General features: G+C 47.9%; 1 non-coding gene across 1 annotated transcript; it reads right to left on the bottom strand.

Moving 5' to 3' along the window:
• Positions 1 to 7,928: 7,928 nt before the first annotated feature.
• LOC120100217 (5S ribosomal RNA) lies at positions 7,929 to 8,047 on the bottom strand. The gene has a single exon (XR_005499997.1). It is a non-coding gene; the product is annotated as a 5S ribosomal RNA (ribosomal RNA).
• Between the last annotated feature and the right edge of the window lie 1,628 nt (positions 8,048 to 9,675).

The raw sequence follows: 9,675 nt of genomic DNA, 5'->3' as shown, positions 1-9,675 counted from the left end.
CCTACTGTGCAAGTCTTTCAGAGAAGAGGTGGGGTTGGGCTCACAAGGGCCAGAAGCTCACTTCTGTCCCTGAGGGAGGGAGATGGGGAGTAGAGAGTTGGTGAATTACTATGTTGTGGCCTAAAAAAGGGGGATTGATAAAACCTTTAGGGAGTCGAAATAGGCCACCAGAGGTGTCCTGTATCCTCCAGGACTAAGCTTGCTCCCTGATTGGCCTCTCTGTTTCTGGGCCAAGAGCAACGAAGGAGAGTGTGGCCTCAGGTAAACATTGTTGGTCAGAGTCTCTCCCTGTAATTGGAGCCCCATGATTCAGGTCTTCTCCTTGTGGCCTCCTTTGGAAACCTGGCAGCCTCAGCTCTTGGGAGCGTCCACGAAGTGCTCTACCTGCTTCCCACCTCTGAAGGGAGAATTCACTCCTGACCTCCCACTTTCTGTGCTGACCTCACTGCCTTCTGTCCATGGCTTCCCAGCGACCAGAGCATAAACTCTGTGCCCCTCCCTAATGGGACCCTGTTGCTGGACACCCAGACATACTCACCATGTCCACCCTAGCTCCTCCTACATCTGCCTGTGAGGCCTCCCTGCCTTCACTGTGGACATCTGTTAGCCTCAGCACCCCCACCCAGGCCCAGACACCAGTCTGCCCTGGCCACAGGCTGGTTGGCCAACATCAGGTCCCATGCCATTTTTGGACAACCGGTTTCTGGGATCACTCTACCTGGTACCAAAGTTAACCATGAGGTCACTGCCATGAGCAAGACCAAGTAGATGACAGGAAGCCATAGCTTTGCCAGGTGGCCCAGAGGGTGAGGTTATTATAGGGCAACAAGAATAATATGCTGGCACCTGTCTGGGGAAAAAGAAGTGTGTGAAGAGATTGTTAGGGGAAGAGAATGCTGGATGCTGGGATTGTCCTGGGGACCAACAGATCACAAGCCCCCTCTGGGCTTCTAAGTGTCCTTCAGGGTTGGGAGCCTTATGGTGAGGCTGAGCCCCCTACCCCAACCCCCACAGAGAGCCTGCCGGGCTCTCTAATTCACTAACAGCCATTCCCCAAGGACCTATTATTTCCATTTTCTTTCCTAAGAAAGTTTACAGATCTCAGGCTGCCCGACTCCCAGACACCAGAGGGGTTCAGAAGATGGCACATACCCACCTGTATAATGGGTACACCTTAAGTAAATGTGACCTTTTCCCTCCACATCCTTGGAGTCACATGTTGCTCAAAAGGCATTCCCTCCTCGCCTCCTAACTCGAGGAACTTGACAGACAGCCTCACTGTGGAGAGCTATGGGCTGCTCACCAACCAGTGATAGGAAACTTCCTGCTACAAAGGCCTGATATCTCTCTTATCAAAGCCCCTTGACATCCTGTCTGTTTACCTTGGGGCTTGAACTCACATGGGAGCCTCCGCCATGCTGCTGTCTGCCTGTGGCCTTAACAACTCTTCCAATGAATCTCTTACCCAAAGACGTTTGCCTCAGTGTCTCCCTTGAACTCTAAACACCAAACCTTACACTGCTTTAACAGAAACCGGAGACTGCAAGAGCCTGTCTGAGGCAAGCAACATTGCAAATCCAGCGTCCCTTTGGGAAGAAAGAAGAAAATAACCCTGGACTTTGAAAGGGAATCCAGCCAGATCCTGGCGAGCAGGGAGCAGCCTGAACAGCCTGGAAATGTACCACAGTTACATTCACTTGTGCCTTGGGTTCCGAAGGCACAGCTGTGACACCAGCTGGGTTTTCCCCTTTCCCCTCTTGGGCAGGGAGAGATGAGGCATAAAGGATTGGAAAGGGGAGAAGAAGACATCTCCTGGGCTTGTCACACCGTCCTGTGCCTAAGGGTCAGGACAAAGGTGTCTGCTTGGAAGGTGTCCGTGGGACACTGGGTGGTGGGAGGAGCAAGAGAAGGGGGACCTGGTAATTAATTTCGACTGTACTGAGCAGGTCCGTTCTGTGGTTGGAAAGAACCATGCAGCAAGCAAAATGTGCAAAGTCCCTACACTCATTATCAGATTTAGGTTCTGGTACCCTTCCACCACAGGGTCCCCCAACCTCAGCAGCTGTTCTGAGGATTAGAGAACAAAGATAGCACCCCGGTGACTGTTAGCAGAGTCACAGAGCTATGACGATAGTACACAACCTTAAAACGCTGCTCCGTCCACCTCAAGCCTGTTTTCTCCACCTGCCCGACTTAGGGGTCCCTCTGTTGAGAAGGCTTCTCTCCTTCCCTAAACTCCTATTCCACTTGGCAGGCTGTTTGTATCCTGTATCATCAGGTACTGGCCTGTGTGGTTGGCCTTTGTGCTTTGTCCCCGCTTCCCTTAGAAATCTGCGAGCTCCCCAAGGCGTCAAGGGAGCTTGGTTTAGTTGTTCTGCACAGAGCAGAGCATCGGATTTCTGCAGGACACAGAGGAGGCTCAGTCAGCACTGGGGCCCCCGGGGGTTATCTTGGCACCCAGTGATGGCATGAGAGAATCACAGACTCCTGGCTGGGAAATGTTTGGTGGAAGCTGGGGTTAGGTCATGGCCAGCCGCCCTCTGGACTTCACAGCCCTGCTGTGGCTGCTCAGTGCTGTGTCAGTGCAGACCAAGGGTGACATCAGTCCAGGGAGGTTACTGCAGGGTGAGGCAGGATGGGGACAGTGGGCTGGCGGTCTGTGCTCCTGTGGAAGCTGAGGCTACATGAAGACAGGGAAGGCATCTTGTAGAGAAATAGGGGGAGGGGACAAAAGGGGGGAGGGTCCTCTTGGTGGGGGGAGGGTAGCAAAGACTGGGATCTGTATCTTAAACCTAAAGGGGAAAAGGAGGTACTGGTTCAGGGCACAGAATGGCCGCCATCTGCTCCACTCTGGATTACTGCAAGAAACCAATAGGACTACCTCTCTCTCATCATAAAGACAGAGGAGCACAAGCCCCTCTTGTGTCGCCTTGTAGTCCCCCAAACTAAGACAGGGCAAGAAGGATGCAAAGGGTGCTCCTTTCCGCGTATTAATTTGTCGTCAGGGGCAGCCCAGAACCTGTGTCACTTGCTCTCTGTGACTGTCCACTCAGAGGCTCACACACAGCACAAGCTGCTTCCAGAGTTGGGGAAGAGCCTCCTGCAGGTCTGCACAAGAGGGAAGGAGCAACCTGGAGCCTGGGAAGAGAAGGTCAGGCCACCGTAGAAAACAAATCCTGAGACCTTTGTCCCCAGGTCTCGGCTGTGCAGGCTGTCAGCTCTTGATCACACGCTCTGCTCCTGAGACGTTACTTGTTCCAGCCACATTCACCCTGCTCTACAGAGCCCAGACAGGTAGGGACAGCCTGGCAGAGGTCACTCCTATGGCCCCATCCTTATGCCGCAAATGTATCTACATGTAGCACGCACACACACACACACACACACACACACACACACACACACACTGCTCACACTCCAGTTCTGTGCTGAACAGAGGAGCAGCAGAGAGAGGAGAAAGAGACAGGGATGTTGGGGACAGCTCCTTGTACCACATGGACAAACACATGACCGTGGGCTTAGACAAGTTCACTGACCTCTTCATAGCTAGGGCCACACCGTTCAAGACCAGACTCTCTAGCTCAGAGCCTGTGCCAAGGGTACTCCTTAGTATAATGTCACATTCAAGCCCCTTCTCCAGTGCTGGGCTCTAAACTGCCACTTGTTCTTCTCCTGTCTAACTCCAATGGCCCCTTGGGATTTTTTTCACACTGCCATGTTCTCCATAAAGTCTTCCTGCTTCTCCCAGGCTGGTCTGGCCTGTGTCTGGAGCCTGTGACACCCAAACTGACTCCAAATGGGACTTTGCCTAGGGTCTCCCACCTGGACCATATCCCCAGAGGTCTGTACTCCTTCTCCCCCCACCACCAAATGCCCTGTCCTAGAAGAGTGGTGCTGGCTTCTACCCCTCCCTCCCCACCGTGCCCTCGACATGAGAAAGCCTGTGAGGTCCAGGATGGTGAGGACATTTCTCCAGCTCTGACCTATTGTCCCAGTGCCATGAGGTCATGCTCAGAGTGGATGGGGAGATCCGTGGAGCTGGTTGCCTAACGACTCTCAGTGTGTGCTGTGCCTGTTTATTGAACAAACCAATAACGATCTCAGCATCTGCAGCAGTTGGAGTGTCAGCGGAAAGGAAGTATTTTAAGGACACAGTTTCTACAAGGTGTTACTCTATCCACTTAGGGCACACAGCTTTAATGGCTTCTAGTACATCCCCAAAGTTAACCCTGACAGTCAGTCTTCCAATGTTTCCAGTACCCCTCAAAGATGCCCTGCGTTCCTTAGTCAGCCACCTCCCTCCTTCACGACCCTCTAACCCACTAACTGACTTTCTGTCTCTATACATTTTCTTATTCTGAGCCGGAGGTGATGGATCATGCTTTTAATCCAAGTGCTGGAGGAGCTGAGGCAGGAGAATGCTGAGATCAAGTTCAGTCTGGGCTAGAGTAACGAGTCTCAGGCCAGTGAGAGACTCTCTAAAACAAACAAGATAATAGTAGAGGCGGAGACTGTGGCTGTTGATGGAGTCCTCACCCAGCATGCACCAAGTCCTCAGTTTGATCCTCAGCATGGCACAAGCCAGGGATGGTGGCCCAAACCTAAAGTCCCAGCACTTGGGAGACAAGGGAACCAGAAGTTTGACCTCTTCCTTGGCTGTACAGGAACTGCACAGCCAGCCAGCGATGCATGAGATCCTGTCCCGAAAATAAAATAAAATAAAGACTTTTTAAAAAGTAATAATAACAAGGCCAGTGATGTGACTCAGTGGGTAAAGACGTTGGCTGTCAATCCTGACCACCTGAGTACCTGAGTTCAGTCCCTGGGACTCACACGGTAAAAAAAGATGAATGGACTGCCCAGGAGTGTCCTCTAGCCTCCACATGTGACCCATGGCCCCTGGGCGCGCGCACACACACACACACACACACACACACACACGTAAATAAATATATAAGAAAATGAGTAGGAAGGCTAGAGAGATGGCTCAGCAGTTAAGAGCACTGACTGCTCTTCCAGAGGTCCTGAGTTCAATTTCCAACACCCATATGGTGGCTCACAACCATCTGTAATGGGATCTGGTGTGCTCTTCTGGTGTGTCTGAAGAGAGTATACTTGTATACATATGAGTATATAAGTATATACATATGATTTTATGCATGTTTTCATATACATAAAATAAATAAATCTTTTTTAAAAAAATAAAAAAAAACGAGTAAATAAATGTAATTAAAAATTACAACAGTGAAAATTAAGAGAGGTTTAGCTACTCAAGACAATTTGCATCAACAGGCCATGTGATGTGCTGTCTTTGACAACTGGCTTCTTTCACTTGGCATTCTATCTCTGTGCTATAGCATCTACTTCCTTTTCCTTTTTCATTTCCAAATAATATTCCATTGTGAGCATTAGACCGAGGAGGCTGTCTGGTAGAGGGGACCAATCACACCCTACATCCTCTCTAGTACCTTTCCTAAACTGTGTAAGTCCTCACTCATACATCTCTGGGGTAGTTTGGAACAACAGAATTAGCTTTTACAGGGTCTCACTATGCAGATCCTAGACCAGGCTGGCCTCAAATTCTGCCCCCTTAGTGCAGGGACTAAAGGCGTGAACCATGCCTGGTCCATGATTAGCTTCTCCCTTCCTTTCTTCCTTCCTTCCTTCCTTCCCTCCCTCCCCCTCTCTCCCTTCCTCTTTCCTTTCATTCACATGCATTGGTATTTTATCTACATATGTGTCTGTGTAAGAGTGTTGGATCCCCTGGAATTGGAGTTACAGACAGTTGTGAGCTACCATGTGGGGTGCTGGGATTTGAACTCAGGTCCTCTGGGAGAGCAGCCAGTGCTCTTAACCACTGAGCCATCTCTCCAGCTCCCCCCTTTCCAAATTAGCTTCTTACAGTAAGACCTTGAGGCTGAGGAGATGGCTCAGTGGTTAAGAGCACTGGGAAGTCCTGGGTTTGGTTCTCAGCGTTCACACAGACACTCACAGTAGTCTATAATTCCACTTCCAGGGGATCTCGTACTCTTTTCTGACCTCTAAGGTTACACTGCACACACATGTTGCGAGTATATGCATGCAGGCAAAACACCCATACCCATAAAATAAAGAACAAATAAACTCTTAAAAAACAAAAACCAAAAGACAAGTATGGCCTCATACCCTATCCAATACCTTCAGTAATATGCTAAGCTCAGAGCCCTCTACCCTATTCCCTGCCAAGGGTACTCTTGTTCCCCTTTTAAAGAAGGGGTGAAGCATTCACATTTTGATCATCCGTCTTGAGTTTCATGTGTTCTGTGCATCTAGGGTAATTCAAGCATTTGGGCTAATAGCCACTTATCAATGAGTGCATACCATGTGTGCTTTTCTGTGATTGGGTTACCTCACTCAGGATGATATTTTCCAGTTCCCTCCATTTGCCTACGAATTTCATAAAGTCGTTGTTTTTGATAGCTGAGTAATATTCCATTGTGTAGATGTACCACATTTTCTGTATCCATTCCTCTGTTGAAGGGCATCTGGGTTCTTTCCAGCTTCTGGCTATTATAAATAAGGCTCCAAGCAGCCTTTCTTAATGAATCATTCTTTGTTGTTTTGTTGTTGTTGTTGTTTGTTTGTTTGTTTTGTTTTGTTTTGTTTTTGTTTTTCCAAGGTAGGGAGGCTTTCTCAGTGTCACCCTGGCTGTCCCTGGAATGCACTCTGGAGACCAGACTCAGAGCTCCACCCGCCTCTGCCTCCCGAACGCTGGGATTCCAGGCCTGGCTCACTACCACCCTGCATACAGATGAGGAAATCAAATTCACAGAATAATTTTTCCAAGTCAGGCTAGGATCTGGTAAGTTTCAAAACAGCTTATTTCCCCTCCCTTTCTAAAATATGTTATTCCTTTACTGAGATTAGACAAAACCATGTCCAGTGTCTTACTTGCAAACTCCACAAAGTGGACACACTTTCGGATCATTAGAGACTGTTTTGTTTGTCACAGGGTCTCCTACATACTGGGCTGGCCTCAGGCTCCTCGTGTAGCTGAAATTGCTCTTGAACTCCTGATCTTCCTGTTGCTAACTCCCAAGTGCTGGAGTTACAGGTGTGCACTACCATGCCTGGCTCAGAGAGATACTGTTGTTATTTAAATTTATTACATATATGCATGTGTATGCTGTCTGGTTTATGTGGTGGGGGGTTACTAAGCCCAGTGCTTTGTGCTGAGCCCCATCTTTAGGCCTGAATTGAGTGTTTTAAAACTATTGGTGGGCAGAATAAATTAATTTACTAACCCAATATTATTTATATTAAAAACAAGCCCTAAATCAGTATTATAAATAACAAATATAAAATATCGTTGGCATAGCTATGGCACACATAGTGCGTAGATCTGCAATGCTTAGTGTGTGTGTGTGTGTGTGTGTGTGTGTGTGTGTGTGTGACAATTCCAGAAATGGGTCAATGGGCTGAGGTGTAGCTCAGTGGTAGGGCACTTGTGTAGGATAGGAGAGGCCCTAGATTTAATTCTCTAGCACCATGAAGAAAAAAATTACTTATAAAACATCTTTCTGATGGGCAGGCAAGAAGGCTCAGGATGTAATAACATTTCCTGCTAAACTTAATGACATGAGATTGATTCCCAGGCCCCTCATGGTAGAAAGAGAAAACCAACTCACACAAGTTGTCCCAGAAGTTGTCTTCTGACTTCCACAGGTGAGCCTCCACACACACATACACACACATGTACACACACACACACACACACACACACACAAAACACACACATGCATATGCACGTGCACAAATGCACAATTAAAAATAAAAATAAATCTTTAAAGAGGTATGAGGCATACTTCTAGTCCCAACACTCAGGAGGTAGAGGCAAACAGATTTCTATGAGTTCAAGGTCAGCCTAGTTATGTAGCAAAATACTAGATAGCCTATAGCACCCAGTATTCCCAGGCGGTCTCCCATCCAAGTACTTACCAGGTCCAACCCTGCTTAGCTTCTGAGATCAGCCGAGATCAGGTGTATTCAGGGTGGTATGGCCATAAACCTTTATTTTTAATCATTTTGAGTTTTCGTCAATCTATACAAACCCTTTAAGAGTCTAATAATTTTCTTCTTTTCATAACTGCTGGAAAATGTTCCTCTTTTATGATGAAACAAATACACAATCCAAGTCAGAATGCCAATTCTGTTCTTCTGTTACTGCTAGAGCCTCTGGTGAGAGGTGATCTCTGCTCAAACGGGAACCAGTTTTCTAGTTAGAGGAACTGAATGAAAATCGTCTCACACGTTCAGTCAAAGGCAATTCTTCTCGTCAATGAGGGCCTTTGGGGTTTTTTTTTATGTTGATTAAAGAGGATGGGGTGTGTGACACAGACATACCATGCACTCTAGAATACGTGCCAGTCAGTCCATTGCAATGGTTGTGACAATTTTTGAAGAGTGTTTGTCAGGAGGGACAATGGATCTCCAACACGTCTTCAAAATACCCCTCTGGGTGGGTAGAGTCAGCTGGCCAGGTGCTTTGTGGGATAAAGGCATCCAGAGAGATGGCAGTGATTCTGGTGCTCTCCAAGCATGCGCCCACATTCTCAGACCTGCGCTCAATCCATACAGTCTGGTTGGAATAGCGGACCCAGCTTGGTTGAGGACCGAGTGAGCAGCCTTTTTCTGTGGATTCTTGCTGAGGTCTAAGGTCTGTGTGTTTACTGAAAATGTCTAAGTGGGACCCCGTTTTTACCTTTTTTCTTGTTCCCTTTTCAATCTCTTAGAATTTAAGAACTCTGGAAAGTCCTAACGGCACCCCCCCACCTTCCACACTTACCTTCTGCTTCCCTTTCATCGACAGGAAAATACGTGAATTACAATTTTAAAATTTGATTTAGAGAAAGGACCTCACTATGTAGTCTGTCTGGCCTGGAACTCAGAGATGTATCAGCTTTTGCCCCCTGGGTGCTGGGCTGAACGTTACGCGCTGAGAGTCATGAATCATATTGTAAAGAGGAAGGGTGGCTCAATAGTTAAATGTCCTTAATCCCTCTGGCCGGGAACTGGAGATCAGTTCCCAGCAAACATGTAACCACCTGTTACTTCAACTAAGCCCAATAAATGGAAGATCCTGAGGTTTATAGTGGGTGCCATGTTACAGTCATATAAGATCACGGACAAACCAGTGCCTACTGTGTCTGGGCCCCCAAAGCTTTCTCACTAGCACAACAGCCTGATTTTAGAGGGAAGTGTTGGACTGCTACACTGCAGGCTGTCTTGGGTCTGCCCTTACCTTTGCTGGCAATGTGTGTCACAGCAGTTTAGTCCAGGTAATGTCCCCAGACCTAGTGGATGACAGCAGAAGGGGAATTAGGGGGAATTACCAGGGGAACCTGGTTGCTGCTGTCAAACAGGCCCATGCAACACTGGCTGACCTACAACCCACTGTATAAATGGGGCTTAGTGGCGCAGGCCTTTATCCCAGCAGAGACAGACAAAGCTCGAGGTCAGCCTGGACTCCAAAGTAAATTTCAAGACAGCAAGAGCTACATAGAGAAACCCTGTCTTCATTTAATTTTAAAACGAAAGAAACTCAGCTCATTGTATAGACCAGGCTGCATAGAAGTCACAGATATCAGAAAGGAAGGAAGGAAGGGCACAGACAGACAGACAGACAGACAGACAGAC

Source organism: Rattus norvegicus, chromosome 1 (genome assembly GCF_036323735.1).
Source record: "Rattus norvegicus strain BN/NHsdMcwi chromosome 1, GRCr8, whole genome shotgun sequence".
Classification (NCBI taxonomy): Eukaryota; Metazoa; Chordata; class Mammalia; order Rodentia; family Muridae; genus Rattus; species Rattus norvegicus.
This window is presented reverse-complemented; position numbering and strand designations above follow the sequence as displayed.